This window comes from Triticum aestivum, chromosome 6A (assembly GCF_018294505.1).
Source record: "Triticum aestivum cultivar Chinese Spring chromosome 6A, IWGSC CS RefSeq v2.1, whole genome shotgun sequence".
In the NCBI taxonomy this organism is placed as follows: domain Eukaryota; kingdom Viridiplantae; phylum Streptophyta; class Magnoliopsida; order Poales; family Poaceae; genus Triticum; species Triticum aestivum.
In genome coordinates, this window is record NC_057809.1 from 443,600,003 (window position 1) to 443,617,871 (window position 17,869).

The window sequence follows — 17,869 nt, forward strand, 5'->3', positions numbered from 1 at the left end:
GTTTATTTCTAGGGGTTTCTGAATTTTTGGTGTCGAGAAGAAGTCAGGAGGGTCCATGAGGAGCTCACAAGGCTGGAGGGCGCCCCCAAGGGGGTAGGGAGCGCCCTCCACCCTTGTGGAGGCCTCGTGGATCTTCTGGCCCAACTCTTTTGCTTCGGGGACTTCTTCTGGTCCATAAAAATTCACCGTAAATTTTCAGGTCAATTGGACTCCATTTGATATTCCTTTTCTATAAAAGTCAAAAACAAGGAAAAACATAAACTAGCACTGGGCTATAGGTTAATAGGTTAGTCCCAAGATCATATAACATCCAAGATGGATAATATAATTGAATGGAACAATAAAAAATTATAGATACGCTGGAGACGTATCGGTATGAGCCATAGAAAAGTTGGAATAGAATAGATATAATGCAATAATAAAATATGAACGTGTTTGAAATAATACTTAGAGTGGATATTGTCTTTGTTATACTAACGGATCTCACTAAGGTTTTGTTAAGTTTTGTGTGATTGAAGTCTTGAAGTTTTGGGTGAGATCACGATGGATGAAGGAATAAGGAGTAAGAAGAGCCTAAGCTTGGGGATGCCCATGGCACCCCAAGGTAATATTCAAGGAGAAACAAGCAACTACGCTTGGGGATGGCCTGTGTGGCATCCCCTCTTTCTTCTAATGACCATTCGTATTTTACTTGGTGCTATATTTTTATTAGTCACATATCTTGAGTTTTGCTTGGAGCATCTTGTATTATATGAGTATTTGCTTGGTTTGCTTTTTGTTTTGTGTCAAGTATCCTTGCTAAAGTCACCTAGTTGAGAGAGCCGAAATTATGCTATGATTTGTTAGAATTGCTCTACGTGCTTCACTTAAATCTTTTGAGCTATGGAATTGCTCTAGTGCTTCACTTAGATTTATCTGAGAGTTAGTAATTTTTGAAGAAATTCTCTCATGCTTCACTTATATTATTTTGAGATACGAAATTTTTTATGCTCATGTTCTTCACTTAGATTTGTTTGAGCTATCAAAATCAACTTATGAAACTAGTCCCAAAGTGATGGATATTCAAAAGGGATATAAAAAAATCATGAACATATGATTGGAAAAAATAAACTTGATTCTTTGTAATAGTTTTGTGATATGATGATAGTGATATGTGAGTCATGTTGATGAGTAATTGTGCTTTAGTAAGAATATTGGTGTTAAGATTTGTGATTCCCTATGCAAGAACGAAAGTCAATAGTTATGCGATGAAATTACATCCTACTTGTGGTGCATTATTCAGTGTTAGTTATGCTTAATGCTCGCTTATGAAAATTTTCATTTCTTGGTTGGATGCTTCTCAATCTTTTTTCTAGCCTTCACTTGTACTAAGTAAGAATACTACTTGTGCATCCAAAATCCTTAAACCCAGTTTTGCCATATGAGTCCACTATACCTACCTATATGTGGTATTTCCGTGCCTTTCTAAGAAAATTTGAATGTGCCATCTCTAATTTTCAAAATAAAATTCTTTTCTGTGTGCTCGTACCGCTCATGAAACGGTAGGGGGTGGCTGATATTTTTCGATGCTAGATGTGTTATTCTCAAGATGAGTGTTTATTCACTTGTCATTGCATGAGAGTATGGCAAAGGTATTAGGGATGCCCTGTCCCGAAATGAAAATTAATTTACTTTATGTTGTCAAATAATAAATTCCTTGGAAAGTGTTGGTATGGACGGCACCCGTGGATACAGCTAGTTGTGGAATGTGAAAGTATGGTGGAAAAAGGAATAAACTTTATTTTCTGTTTGGGAACCTCCTATGATATATCTAGTATGGAATGTATTGGGAACTACTCGATCGTTTTCGTAGACAAGAAAAGCATGCCACCCAAAATGTTTTATCTCTATCTTTTTTGCATTGAGCTCTGGCACCTATACAAATCCCTACTTCCCTCTACGAAGGGCCTTTCTATTTACTTTATGCAATTTTTATTTTTATTTGAGTATCCATCTTCTCTGATAAAGCACCAACTAAGGGGCACTATGATCGTACTTGAGCATTGGGTGTAGCCAATATGCGAGTGTGTTTCATGAATGGATCATTGATTGAGCATAATGGGCTACAGATAACTTGCTTTAGTGTTGATATTTTGAAAGACATGGTTGCTTGTTGATATGCTTGAGTATTGAAATCTTCATGTCAAAACTAGACTATTGCTTTGAATCATATAAAAGTTCAAATGTCCATGCTACAAAAGAATAGAATATGTGATGAACATGTTAGGCAACATTCCACATCAAAGATTCATTTTTTATCATTTACCTACGCGAGGACGAGTAGGAATTAAGCTTGGTGATGCTGATATGTCTCCAACGTATCTATAATTTTCACTTTTTCCATGTTGTTATATTATCATTCTTGGATGTTTTACAATCATCTTATAGCAACTTTATATCATTTTTTGGACTTACCTATTGACATAGTGCCCAATGCTAGTTGTTGTTTTTTGCTTCTCTTTTACTTCACAGAAAAACAATAGCAAACGGAGTCCAAACACACCGAAATTTTTTGGAGATTTTTTCTGGACCAGAAGACACCTATTGGGACAAAGAAGTACCATAGGGGTTCTCCGAGGGGGGCACAACCTACCTGAGCACGTCTGGGGGCCCACGTGCGCCCTGGTGGGTTGTGCCCACCTCGGCCGCCTTCCGCACCGCCTCTTTGCTCTATAAATACCGCGAAAATAAAAAAACCCTAGGAGAGTCAACGAAACACAATTCCAGCCGCCGCAAGTTCCAGAAACAACAGATCCAATCTAGACACCATCACAGAGGGGGTCATCATCCTCATTGGTGCCTCTACGATGGTGTGTGAGTAGTTCATTGTAGACCTACGGGTCCATAGTTAGTAGCTAGATGCCTTCCTCTCTCTCTCTCTCTCTCTCTCTTGATTCTCAATACAATGGTCTCTTGGAGATCTATTTGACATAACACTTTTTGCGGTGTGTTTGTTGGGATCTGATGAACTTTGAGTTTATGATCAGATCTATTTTTATCCATTGAGTTTTCTTTTGATCTATTATATGCATAATTACTTATAGCCTCGCATTTTCCTTCGGATCTTTGGTTTAGTTAGGCCGGCTAGATCGATTTTTCTTGCCATGGGAAGAGGTGCTTTGTGATGGGTTCGGTCATGCGGTGTTCTTTCCCAGTGACAGAGGGGCAGCAAGACACGTATCGATCGTTTCCATTAAGTATAACAAGATGGGGTCTATTCCTACATGAATAGATCTTGTCTTCATCATGGAATCGTTCTTATTGCATTACTCTGTTTCTCCATGAACTTAATACACTAGACGCATACTGGATATTGGTTGATGGGGGGAGTAATAGTAGTAGATGTAGGCAGGAGTCGGTCTATTAATCTTGGACGTGATGCCTATATAATGATCATTGCCTGGATATCGTCATGATTATTTGAAGTTCTATCAATTGCCTAATAGTAATTTGTTTACCCACCGTATGCTATTTTTCTTGAGAGAAGCCACTAGTGAATTCTACGGCCCCCGGGTCTATTCTTCTTCATATTTGCTTTTCGATCTATTATTTGCCACTTTTATTTTCAGATATATATTTCCCAAAACCAAAAATACCTTGCTGCATTTTTTTATTTTTTTATTTTTTTATTGCGAGATCTATTTGTCCAATCTACCACAAATTTATCTATCTTTTTACCGTGGAGGGATTGACAACCCCTCTTACGTGTGGGATTGCAAGTATTTGTTCTTTGTGTGGAGGTACCGTTTACATAGTGTTGCTTGGTTCTCCTACTGGATTGATACCTTGGTTTCATAACTAAGGGAAATACCTACAGTAGCTGTGCTGCATCATCCCTTCCTCTTTGGGGAAATACAGACGTAGTTCAAGCGACATCACATTGCCGGGGACTTGGCTATTTGAATAGTTTCAACACACACACTCTGTAGAGGTGGTACACTTTACCCACATTATAGAATTTTGTAGTCTAAAGAATCCTATTCATAGGACGACCCTCTCACCATGTCTCCGTCCTCCCGTAGGCTAGCCTTGGGAGAAAGGTGTCGGATTCAGGGCTCCATAGACCCAAGAAAGGTTCGAACTCTGGGGCGTGTGTGAAGAACCAACCTCTCTCGCTAACTAGCTTGTCGCTCCACGACCTAGCTCGATGAACAAGGAAGAAGATGGACACAACAGTTTAACCAGGTTCGGGCCACCTTGCGGTGTAAAACCCTACTCCTGCTTTGTGGTGGATTGGCCTCACGAGGGGCTGAGGATGAACTAGTACAAGGGATGAGCAACCTCGCGAGGTCTGCTTTGGTCAGGGTGGAAAGGATCCGATCTCCTTTACGGTGGTGGCTAACCTATACTTATAGTGGCCTCGGTCCTCTTCCCCCAAATCGTAGGCGGGAAGGGAGCCCATAGTGGCCAATTTGAAAGGGGACAAGTAGTACATCTTATCCTGATGAAAGGTGTTCTTTGCCTGCAAACCTTCTGGTCGTGACGCTGTGGTGAGCTCAGTAATGACATCCGTTCTGCTGCCCTTGCAGTCTTGGTCTTGTTGCACGGGAATGGAAACCTTTGCCAGATTCGTCAGGAACCCACGCATGTGCTTGCCTCCTTAGCACCAAAGAGGAAACTGCCCCTTCTACACCCATTGGCGCTCGCCTGGCCTTGGTCGTCATGGCTTGCTCCATGGTAGCCTCATGAGGTCGGGCACCTACATAGGAATTTCCGCTCCTTGGGAGGTCGCCTGAGGAGGCCGCTCCCTCTGGAGGTCTTGGTGTCGCCCACCTCACGAGGCTTGGCCCCTGGCAAGGGTCTTGTCTTGGTGGTCTTGTAGATGGGCAATACCAGGCCATTGATGGAGCCACGCCATGGGCGCCGGCAGGCAAGTCTAGGTACCATGGTTCCCAGAACACCGACAAAAGGATCTGAGTCCTTGCCACCACGTGGCACTACTTTCTTCCCCCCAGGAATTTTTACTCTTTATCTCATCCGCTGACACAGGCTCTCTTGACTGAATGGATAGTTTCTGGCCAAAGGAAGTCTACTCACTCCAGTTTCCCTCTTTGGAGACACATGGAAGAGATATAACTATAAAGGAAAAAAGGCCATCCTATTCAGGAAAATGTGGTTGTACCAAGAAGTGGCGGTTCTGTGGTATTTGTATGAGCCAAATATTGAAGTTGGTTTAATCAAAACTATTTATATGTAAGATTTCAGTAACTACATTAATTCTATACAATCTTTCATACAACGAGGAAAGATTCACGTGAGATTATTGTTTGAAGTAAAGTCTTTCCCCGATATTCTGTGAATGTTGCCATTATAATGCTTGATGGTTCATGTTGTCAAAGTAATTATTGATTAACAATTACGTTGAAATATTGGTTCAAATAGTACTTAACCATAGTGTTTCCTTAGTGACTATATAACTCTGCTAACTAAACCATATTATGACAACAATTCTACAACAAGCAAAGTGAAACAAAATAAGACCGAAAGTAAATGCGGAAAAAGTGGAAGTTGAACCCATGGCCTCGCAATTCCATCAACAAATGGAGGTGGTAACTTACCTTGCTCAAGTGGACTATCAAAGAACTCCTCGCCTTCACGTCCTAGATTATTTCCTTCTAGAAATAATTATAAAAAAAATTCAACAAATAAAATAAATCAAATTCTCTCCAGCAGTATCTAGACAATTCAAATAAATATCAAATTATTCCCACTGAATGAGAATAATATTAGAAAAATAATGCAAAATGTATAATCTCATTGGGACTTATGGTTTAGGAGTTATTCCTGGTCAAAGCTTAGTCAATAGAATAAAGAAAAGTTAGAGAAGTAACATAAATTAGAAAATTCACCGAGGGCCACAGCGAAGGTGTATTTTAGAATTACGCCTCCACTTACGTACCGGTTCGGCGGCGACTGGGCCGCTGACGGGTGTGGTCAGTGGAGTGCTCCACAATGCCACCCCTTCTAGCCAATGTGTGTGCCATCTGCTCAGGCATTCAGCCCCTGAATACGTCATGGTTATTGTCAGGGGCCTCTTCGTGGATCTTATGCGGTCGATTTCTCCTCTCATATCCTATGGCTTGTACTTCCTTCACTAAGTTTTTACCGAGGTATACCTTTGGGTTTGGTTAGCATTTCCCCACACTAAATAATTTTTGATGAGGCACGTATACACAACACTTTGCGTATACCACGGTATTGAATGTTCCATCTGTATGTGTTGAATAACTACCCTGAGATTCTGCCTTATACCAAGTAGGTGTTAAGTACTGCAACTTATACAACATAATCTACTACACTTGCAGCACATTTTTATATATTTGATATTTGACGCGACCACTATTTTCTGCAGCATGTACGAAGAGGAGTTACTGGCACAAAATCCAAGAAACAATGAGAAATGGGTTAGGAAAGGATTTGTGAAATGGTTTAAGAGCCGCGTAAGCATTTGAATTGCACAATAAGTTTTTATATATATTGAGTACAAGAAGGTGATCAACTTGTCTATTTTCTAACTGTAGGTTAAGAAGATGCGAGAGGAGGGGCAGGCAGTTAGTGATACCCTTTATGCACTAGCAATGGGTCCTGGTACTCTGGTAAGTCATGATGCATCTTGCATTGTTGATGATGTGTGCTCTACAACACCCTTGCACACGACGAAGGCAAGAAGACACCAAACATTGTTGTGATGAGCACGAATACACTTGAAAAGGTGGGAACTAAAATGTGTGCTATTATAGCAGACATTGTTCTATTGCAGTATGTATCTCTAATTTGGAGATTCATCTATGCGTGGTTCTGTTTTGTTGCCGTTCATATAACCAATTTATCATGATCTCAAAACCCAAATCTGGTGAATTTTATGAAGCCATCAATGTCAAGGTGTCGTACTGCACCGAGAGCCTTATATTTTGGCAAATCAAGCAACACATATTTTTCTTGGAAGGCACCATTGCAGGTAAGCCATACTGGAGAGTATTAAAATAGTTTGAGCAGAGTAATTCGTTTAACAAAGTTGCACAACCAGATGATTCTTACACTGCTACTAATGTAGTGTGTGCCATAGATGTTTATGATATGTTAGAGGTCAAACACACCTATGAGCTTGGAGAAAAGATTGTCTATCGGCGTGTGCAAGTATATGAGTTGATAAAAATAAGCTAGCGTTCAAGGACATTGATAGTTAAGATTCATACTGACGCATATGGTGAAGATGTTGACGCTAGTGCTGCGGATCATGATTAGATTGCTTTTGTTGTATTTTCATGTGAGCATTCCTAGTTGTACTTTAAGACTAAGTAAGGAATATTTGGTATAGACTCAACTTCTATCATTGCTCATTATTAATTCATCATACTACCCAACCTTATTATTTGTTACATCACACATCCTACGCGAATTGCAACGTTTTCTTTGTTCAACACTCTTTTTCGCAGATACAAAGAATTGTAAATGGTGGGTATATGTAACATAACCCCTTGGTAAAACCCTCCTTGTGGCAGGCTTTAGCACATGGATCCACCCTGCATGCTATTGTCAGATAGGTACTGCTAGCTACCTCGCAGGTCTTGGCTTCTGAGCCTACAAAACAACCACATAATATGGTGTACAAAAGATTAAGATCCTATGAAGTTCCATCCAAAAAGAGGATAAAATTAGTTTGCATGAAGTAGGAATTCCACATATTAGTGGGAAATTCTTTTAGACACATTTAGGAAGTGCCTTGTTCTTCATGTGATGTTTCCAGATAATACTTACAAGGAACTAAAAGAAGTGGCATGAGTAGTAGAACGCATAACAGTCTTGGCACCTTGATGTCGCCCATTTCTTCAGGAATGAAAAATCACAAAAGCAAGTACACGAGAATGGAATAGATGCACATCAGAATAGGCTACGCGATATCTTATAACATGGAAAGATGAGACCTAAAAATAGTCAAATACAAGATTGTGTGATGCTATCTAGAAGATATGCATGTTGGAATTTTGATATTCTATCTGAAAGATGTGACTATATCAGCAAGAAATCTGGTCCAAAGGAGGATATAAACCAACATATTTATGGAGTATAATAATAAAGAAATTTAGCATGTCCATGCACACTACAATTGTGATGATCTATGTAGAAGATGTGGCTTTATATGCATTAAATCCATTTTAATAGAGGATATGAACCAAAAACTTTGTTGAGTATAATAATGCACACATTTACATTCTACCTATTAAAGTTGTTGCATAAATGCAGATTGATTTTCTAAGATGATCGGATCGTCACCACCTAATATCGGACAAGCTATTTTGTTTTTGATCCATCACACAAGGGAGAATATTACCTATTAATAGGCCATCATGTCTTACAACTTGATAGTTAACATATAAAAATACATTTGTAAAGGACAATTTTTGTGTGGTCTTCGCTTGCAGAGCTTCTGGTTGTGATGTTGCAGTGGGATCGGCGATAACATCCTTCCTGCTGTCCTAGCGGTCTTGGTCTTGTTGCATGGGAATGGAAACCTTTGCTAGATTCCTCGGGAACCCATGCCTGTGCTTGCCTTCTGAGCACCAAAGAGGAAACTGCCCCTTTTGTGCCCGCTGGCGTCCGACTGGCCATGGTCATCATGGCTTGCGTCATGGTAGCCTCATGAGGTTGGGAACCTGCATAGGAATCTCCGCTCCTCGAGAGGTCGCCTAAGGAGGCCGCTCCCTCTGGAGGTCTTGGTGTCACCCGCCTCATGAAGCTTGGCCCCTAGCAAGGGTATTGTCTTGGTGGTCTTATAGATGGGCCGTACCAGGCCATCGATGGACCCACGCCATGGGTCGTAGGAAGGCAAGTCTAGGTACCTTGGTTTCCAGAATGGCGACAGTAGCCCCCGGGCCCAAGGCGCACTTAGACTTGGCTTCGAGACGAAGCCAAAGGCCAAGGGCGAAGCGCCACGGGCCCCAGTCACCTACGGGCTAGGCTGATGCGTTGCACTTGATGGGACGTGGGCGTCTTCACTTCCCCACGCGCCTCGGCAACTGCTTGACTTGACAACTGCCCGGTGCCTGCACCTTAGCACTAGGAAAAGGCCTACTAATGGCGCACCAGTTTTGCCTACTAATGGCGCACCAGTTTTGCCTACTAATGGCACACTACTGGTGCACCATTAGTATCACGCCACTAGTATTTTTCACTAATGGCGCACCACTGGTGCGCCATTAGTATCTGGTATACTAATGGCGCACCACGCAGTGCGCCATTAGTATAGAACACCATGCGCCATTAGTATGCCTCCCAGGGGGCCATATTCAACCATGTGCTTTGGCATACTAATGGCGCACTGTGGGGGTGATGCGCCATTAGTATCCTTTGGCATACTAATGGCGCACTCTGTAGTGATGCGTCATTAGTATCCTTTGGCATACTAATGGCGCACCTTGAGGTGATGCGCCATTAGTATGAATATTAGTTTTTTTTTTTACTTTTCTGATTTTTGCACAGGTTACAAAATATATTATTGGACATAATATAGACAGCAGCACACATCAACAGCAGATTCATCGAATACAATAGAAGATTAGTCTCCGAATACAATTCATCATATTAGTCTCCGAATTCAAAAGACCGAACAAAGATAAAACATTACAAGTCTCGAGACCGCGAGTATCGAGTTTGTCTTAACATTACAAGTCAATATCGATCATCTAAACTACCATCACATAGAAGAGAGCTACGGTCATCACGATGAGCATCATCGCGATGAAACTGGTCTTCATCCGGTTCCTCCAACACTGCCTCCTCTCTCCCGCTAGATAGCGGGCGTATCTAGATTCCGCCTCCGCCCTAGTGGTGTACCCTTTGTAGCTGTTACCACTGAAACGGTGAACCTGTCTCCGACACTCCTCCCAGTCGTCGTAGACTCCGGGAACCTTACCCTTGTACACGACATACGATGGCATCTCTATGCACAAGGCAAACAACAGACAATACATAAGCAATATATAAGTATGCAACAAAAGGATCGGAAGAGAAAAGCAAGACATTAATAGCACGATTCATGGTCCTACTAATAAATAGCATCGATTACATCTAAGTTGAACGACTGTCCAAACCAAAGAGACATACAATTCATTAAAGTTTAATTACAACATGAGCCAATCAATGTTTCAGAACTACACATAGCATCACTACTTTCGACTCGACTCATGGGACAGGAGCGTGGATGAAGCCGCCGTCTGTTGTGATGGTCATGAAATCGCTGGTGTTGTCAGCCTACATTTGTAGCGTTGTGTCTATCTCACTGTTGGACGGTTGATATCTGAGGTAGAACTGCCCCGAGGTATGAAGGACATCTTGATGGATGATGTCGGCAAACTCCGACTGGATGCGAAAGAATTCTTGTCTGATGTCCGCGTCCTGGATTGCCGACAAGCTCGCGGCCCAATCTTTGAGATTATCTGGTAGCAGAAGGTGATGATGGTCCCTTACGATCACTCGCATGTGATGGAGGCGGCTGCTTGATGCAGCAGAACGTCGTATTGCGGGCGAACACGTGCTTGCCGTACTTACGAACTGCCTTGGTGAAGGTGCCTACAGATTTGGCGTAGCCGGGGAGAACATCATCAAGAACTTTCTTGATATTTGTGTAGTCTATCTTGGAGTCATGGTTCGGGTCAAAATACGTGGCCGTGGAATATTTCGGGCTTAAGAGGATGAGTGTGCAATGTGTGTCACTGCACAGAACATGGAATGTTAGAAAAAAAAAGAACGATCGAAATCTAAGAAATCATATGTTACGGGGCGGTTAAGGGATGACTTACTCGGGAAAGTAAGCCACAAGGAAGTTCTCCTTAACTGGGTTTGCCAGAATGACGCCTTCGAGGTGTGAACTCGCGACTTGGCAGTCCCCAGCGCTGCTCAAGATCTTGGCACGCATGTAGAAGGGGTCGACTATCACGATGTCCGGGGTCTTGTCTCTAATGATCCACATCTCCATACTCAGCGAAAACAGCCGAACGAAGGTGTAGTGCAGCAGATGAAGGCTAAACATAGCAAAGATGTCATCAAACCGCAGGATGATCGTACCCCCGATGTCGCCATCCACAAAGCCCTTGCCCTCTGGCACCTTGGCCACGAAAACCGGGTATGCCACATCATTCTCTCTGAGACGCCGCTTCTCCAAAGAAAGAACACTGTCGTGCAGACTCCGCATAGCACCGGTTGCAGCATTGAGCATATTTGTCGGTAGCATCGCCCTACCCACCACATGCACCCTCCTCGAGATATCCTTAGGTGAAGGTGGCCCGTCTTGAGCATGGATCATACTCGGTGCCGGCTGGCTCGCACCGGCGCCCTTTTTAGTCTTCCGTTTCCGGCTCTTCCTCTTGATCTGCAGTAATGGGACCGAGTTCTTCTCACAGACCGCCTTCTTGAGTGTGTTGGGGCTGATAATATTTCGCACCTCAGCTATTTGAGGCTCGGTGAAGGCGGCAGCTGGAGGCGTCTCCTGAGAACTGAACGCCAGACGATGCCTGTTGCAACTGGGTTTCTTTGCCGCACCAGCTAGATCGCGGTCGTCTTGGTTGGGTTCTTGAGAAGGAGGCCCGCAGAACTCGTCACCGTACCCATGTTCGGCAAAGTACTTATCGACGTTGGTAAATGAACCGTCGTCGTTGTCATCGTCGTCCGGATCCTGTGCCATATGCATGTCCGGATCCTGTGCCATAGGGATGTCCGACATGTCCGGTAGCGTTGCGGCGTTCTTGCCATGGCTTGGCGCCGGCACGACTAGCGGTCTTGTCTATGGGGTGGTGTCCCCCGCCCCCAAACGAATCTGGCTCTTCGGCCAAAGCAGGCGCCAGCTTATGCAGGCGCTGAGGGTCATCTCATCTTCTTCGTCGGCCCCAGCAGGTCGAATCGGAGGTAACAGCTCGTCGCAGCCTGGCAGCACCCGAACCACTTCAACCCTATACACTATGGGTGGCATCGGATTACCGTGGAACATGGGGTTTCCCGGTTGAACGATTCTGCCCTTGGCGACATCGACCAACTCGCCGCCCACAAAGTGCAGGAGAGTGCAAGGAATGTCGGCGGCGCCCTGTGAAAACATGTAGGGCGTCAGGGATGCCCAGTCGAAGGCAAGGAGATGAAGTCATCGGCCGAGAGGCTTAGGTACCGTGATGCCATCGAGCTCGGCTAATGTCGAGGCACCACCAACGGCGGGCGTGCAACTGACAGAGGGGCCGCTTGCTGGCGAGGTGCCGGCCGGCGTACACCCGGGTGCATTAAGCTCCAATGCCCATACCGGCGTCGGAGACACGAATACCGCCTTCGCCGGAGACACCAATGGCACCACCGGAGACACCAATGGCGCCGCCTACGCGCTGTGCAAGTTGCTAGCCATGAAGCTGGGAACCGGGGGTGGCCCCTGTTGGCCACCCACAATCCACGTCGTCAGCCCATGAATCAACGTAGGCACCATGGCGTTGAGCTTCGTTCCCAGTTGTTGTTCCACTTGCTCTTGGACAAGCTCCGGAATCCGCACCACTTGTGCCTTGAGTGCTTCAACCTCGCGCAACTGGCTTTTCGAGCTGGTCTTTTTCTCCTTTCTCCCACCAGCGGTATAGTATGACGAACATTTTGTGGACAAGCCTTTGCCGGCACGACCAGCTAACGTTGGCTTACTGAGCTTATCCTTGTTTTTCATTACGTTCAATGCCCTATTCAAAGGGGTCTTGAAAGGGGAGCTCTGAGACGACCCCGCGCTACTACTTTCTTTGTCCCGCGGAAGGAACGTGAACCATTTAGAAATATTGGGGATTAATTAGAATGCAACCATATGGAGCTAATTACGCGGGGGTGTATTCCTTACTAGAACAAGCTCAAGCTCCTTGGTCTTCGGATCCATGGTAAGCTCCTTTGTTACCGGGTCCTCCTTGTACCGGTCCTTGAGAAAGTTCCTGGTCTGTTTGTCACTGTATTTCTCGAAGCGGGGCGGTAGGCCTTGCTCGGCACGCTCCGCGTCCTCCTTGTCCCATATAGGCTCCGCCACTCTGTAACCGCCGGGACCGAATTGGTGGACCCCTAAGTTCAACTGCCGCATTTCTTTCCCCCACTGACTTGATTCGGAGGTTGCGGGGCTCTCGCACTTGATCTTGAACTCCTTGTAGTCATCTTCGCTCATCAAAGGATATTTTGCCTTGATCTTGTCATAACTATCACCTTTATCAATCATTGCCTTCACCGTGCTTCTCCAAGTAGACAGGGCCGTGCTCATCTTCATGAGGGCGGCACTGTTCACTTTATTCCTAAGAGGCGTGTGTTTCCAAACTCAGCGGGGAACATGTATCGTTCGTGCAGGTTCGTGAAGAGAATGCTATGCAAATTCCTTCGGACCTTATGCCTTAGGTTCTCGGTGTTGATCGAGACGGTGCTCCGGAGAATGCACCCAAGCTGAACCGAGTACCCCTTGACTACTTGTTTGGGCGCCGTCGGATGCCCGTCGGAGTTCACTTTAGTAAATTCCTCCCTGACGGTGCCAAGCACGCACGGGCGCCGGTCCTTCCGTTGCCTCTTCGGTTGGCTGCCATCTGTGCGTGCGCCGCCATCATCAGTGGTGGCATCCTCGGCGGTGCCATCAGTGGTGTCATCCCCGACGCCACTAGTGTTCGTGTAGTCAGGATCGGTGTCTTCCACGGCGTCCTCATAGCGGTGAGGTTGTTCCTCCATCTCCTGGGACAGCTCCCAGAATTGCTTGCCGCCCGAACCGCCAGCCTCATCGTTGTGGGCCATGTTTCGCTCTAAATAGGAAAAAAGTTTGGTCAAAAAGTTGGTTATTGTCAAGGAACAAGATCATGGTCTCATCATTTAGGGTTTGTCGACACCGAGGCATCCTAAAAGGTAAGCTTTTATCATTTAGGGTTTGTCGACGCTGAGGCACCCTAAAAGCCTAAGCGTACATCATTTAGGTTCTCATCGACACCGAGGCACCCTATAGAAACCAAGGTTTCATAATTTAGGGTTTGTCGACGCCGAGGAACCCTAAATGCTAAGTTAAGTTTTCATCATTTATGGTTTATCAATGCCGAGGCACCATAGGTTGGGCCTAATCACTTGGCACTAATCACTTGGCTCTATTGCCACCTATGCAGCAAGAATGGCGGGGCAGTTGATCCTACTTAACTAAGTACTAAGATACCCCGGCCCATGCATTAGTCGCAAGTACCCCATATGTCCTATTTTTACAAAGTCATGCTAAAATTCACGGAAAATTTCAGCATGACCTTTGCTGAAAATAGGACATACGGAGTACCCGAATTTGCCGAAACGGAAGTTAATTGACATTCCAGCAAACTCAAGGGCCTCTCAGGGTACCTGCAATATCATTATCCCCGCGTAATGAAGTCGCCAATGGGTCATTTCAGAAGATCACAAGTAGCATCATCACAAGTACAACATCATCTATAGCTTTATATTAACAAAGCATCAACACATATACAAAAGACCACTTATGCCAATAGTATGGTTTATATCAGATTCAGAGTTAGAAACAGGAAAAACCGGTGCTTCAAAGCCTACAGGACACAATTTACATCTATCAATACGGGATGTCCTGACTAATTTCAAGTGTTCACAGGTGAACTTGTACAATGGATGAGCCTAGTGCTTAATTAGTCAACTGAACAGAGATAACAAGGCATAACACCATACATAAAGTGATGAGCATACATACTATTGTCCAAGCAAATTAACTGAATAGTATTATGTCAAGTTCAGTTTGAAAATTCAGTTACTGCTTGAGTGATTTGACACCAAAAATTACTCCCAAAAATTACAATGACTGTATATTGACTTCATATATTCACTGTACAGGACTGAATTCAGTCAAGAAAACCTGTCAATTTCTGTTCACTCCATATATTCACTGTACAGGCTGTCAAGTTCTATTTCAGCTCAAGTTTCATTACAACACAAACACTGTAATTCATCTGCTCACAGAAAAATTAATAATCAAAATCAAATTATAATAGGGGTCCCAGGTTTGACCCCATGATACGTGCTATCCTGGGATTATTCCTCTTCTGAACAAACCATCATGCATCATTTTCTAACCAAGGCATAGCTCAGGAAAACCACTTGCTTTGACCAGAACTAGCTGATTACCCCAAATCTCATGGTAAAATTAGCAAGGCAGAGCATTTCTCTTACATGACCATAGCAAGAATGACACACTCAACTTCATTGCTTCAACCACATGGACAACAGAGAAAATGTTGGAAGTTGACAATATATTTTAGATTCACACATGCTCCCCTAATTATTTTGTCTGTATCTTTAGATTATCTACTTTAGGCACAATCATACACAATTCTGACTAATTCATCACTGTAGGCCAGCATGAAACACACTCCTCCAAGAAAGCCTAAAATTCCACTATTACTGCCTGTAAAAAGGGCTAATATCCACTAGTATTGCCTCTAAAAAAGCCTTAAAAGTCCACTATTGTTGACAATCAAAATATGATCTGAACTGTAAGGAGTTAATTGAAAAATGAATGGTTGTTGGCATGAGGGAGTAAACTGATTGTTGGCACAAAAATATTGGTTCTGCAAACATGAAAACAGTCACCAAAATAATGCACTTGGTTTGTGTTGAGTTTTTGCTTTCAGGGATTGGTTTGCGTTGAGTTGTTAACCTAAAGGTTCGGCAGTTTGAATCTCCTTTAGCTAGTTTCAATCCATGGACTACCCTGTTAGATTGGGACTGAAGATAGGTACCTTGTTATCTTTCTATTCCGTCACCAACAGTGGCTTTTCCAAGAATAATATCCCTGCATGAACATAGGTGAGAGGTTAACTAACTGCCTCAAAGGCATAATCAATGGTTATACATGGAACAAATTGCCAACGGTCAGATGACCAACTAAATTTGCCATGGTGAATTGGTAAAATTTGCCATGATCCATGAACTAAATTTTCCATGCTTTATAAAAAGAAATTTTCCATGTGTGTTAAATAGTTTTCTAATGTATTTCCCATGTGACCATAGCTGAATTTGCCATGCGACCATTAATGAATTTGCCAAGTTATGAACAAAAATACTAGGAATATGAAAAATGTTAGAATATGACATGTGACAAAAAATAATGGAATTGCTGTGGTAGAAATGCCATGTTATGAAAGTCACAGAATTTCATAGGCCATAACATTACTCAGCTAGCTACATAAAAATTCAGAAATAAAATGCATCAGCTCGAAGAAATAATGCGATTGACACATCAAAACTATGACATAAATGTAAAGCTTGATGGCAACTACGGCATGGCAAGAAAGAACTCCTATGTAGTGATGGCAGAACGTATGAATTTGCCGCGGCAAATTTTTTTTTCTCCCTAAGAAAAAAATGGAAAAATTGTGGTGGAACGAATCTAAATTTGCCATTCACTGCATATTGGAAATTGCCCTAGAATACCCCTACCAGTTCTGAACCAGATCAAAAACTATATATCACAAAAATACCATGGTACAGAATGGTGGTGTAATTTTCCATGACATGTCTACTAGTGCACTAGGTCATGGCATGTCATCTGTACTAGTCTACTGGGTCATGGGATGCAATTTGGGGTGAGAAAACTAAACACAAAATTCGGATGTGCCTCTACTGGGTCGTGGCACATCAATTTAAAAATAATCAAACTAACAAAATGAAAAAAAGATGGGGGGTTGAGGATATTGCCACTAGCAGTGGAAAAGGATACAAATGCCTTTTGCAGTTCGCCGCCGTGGTGGTCAAGCTGGACCTACGGCTGCGGCGTCACCTAGCGAACAATGAAGAGCATGGACTCCCTGCAGCCTTGCAGCAAAAGATGATGCGGAGGACCGCCACGCCCGTCATCGAGTGGTCGCACCTCCCCAAACTTGCAACCATAGACTGCCACGGTCGAGGGGAGGGAGGGAGGGAATGGGGAATGGTGGAGAGAGGGAGGAAGGAGGAAGGAGGAGAGGTACCTGGTCGCCGAAGGGGTCGGGGTCGGCGAAGGGGTCGGGGTCGGGGTCCGAGCTCGTCCGGGTCCTCGCTCGCTGTGGTCGAAGGAGAGCATGGGCCGGTGGCGGAGGACGGTAGGGGCAGGCGGGGTGGGTGCGTCGAGGCCGCGCTCGCCGGCTGCTGCAGGTGCCGGAGGAGGCCCTCGCTCGTCAGAGGGAAGAGGAGAGGGGAGAAGAGGAGAGGAGCGGGCGGCGCGCGCTCGGCCGATCGCGTTCGGGGGGCGCGGGGGCGGCGGGGGTGGAGTCCCGCGGGGGTCGGGGCAGCGCAAGACCATAGTGGCGGTGGCATCGCCGATGGCGTGCAGGCGCGGCGGACGGAGGGGGCGGAGCAAGGGGGCGGCGGCGTACGGTTGGGGTCGATTGGGGGATCTGGCGAGGGAGGGAGGGAGGCCACAGTGCGAGGGGAATATGTGGAGTGGGAGAGGGTTAGCAATGGCGCACCTCCCCCTAGTGCGCCATAAGTACGACGATTCTAATGGCGCACCTCCCCCTGGTGCGCCATTAGAATTTTGTTTTAATTACTAGCCCGACTGGTCAGGTTATATTTCACCTAACCCTATCTCCATCAGAACACGCCCACTAGCCCGACTAGTCAGCACGCAGCACACACACTAGGAGGTTCTAGGTTTGATTCCCAGGCTCCCCAAATTTTGTTTTTATGCATTTAAAATGGTGTTTGATATTTATTTGTGTTTAAATATGTTCAAACTTGTTTAAATCATAACAATAATATTTTTTATAAAAACAGTAATAATTTTTTTAAAAATATCATCAAATTTGTTATTTGAAAATATTTATGAATATGAAAA

At 44.3% G+C, this 17,869-nt stretch overlaps 1 long non-coding RNA gene across 1 annotated transcript; it reads right to left on the bottom strand.

Annotated features, from left to right (window-relative positions):
• Nucleotides 1–7,367: 7,367 nt before the first annotated feature.
• LOC123130708 (uncharacterized) lies at nt 7,368–8,007 on the bottom strand. The gene is made up of 2 exons (XR_006463998.1): nt 7,798–8,007; nt 7,368–7,620 (listed from the first exon to the last, which is right to left on the bottom strand). It is a non-coding gene; the product is annotated as an uncharacterized lncRNA (long non-coding RNA).
• Between the last annotated feature and the right edge of the window lie 9,862 nt (nt 8,008–17,869).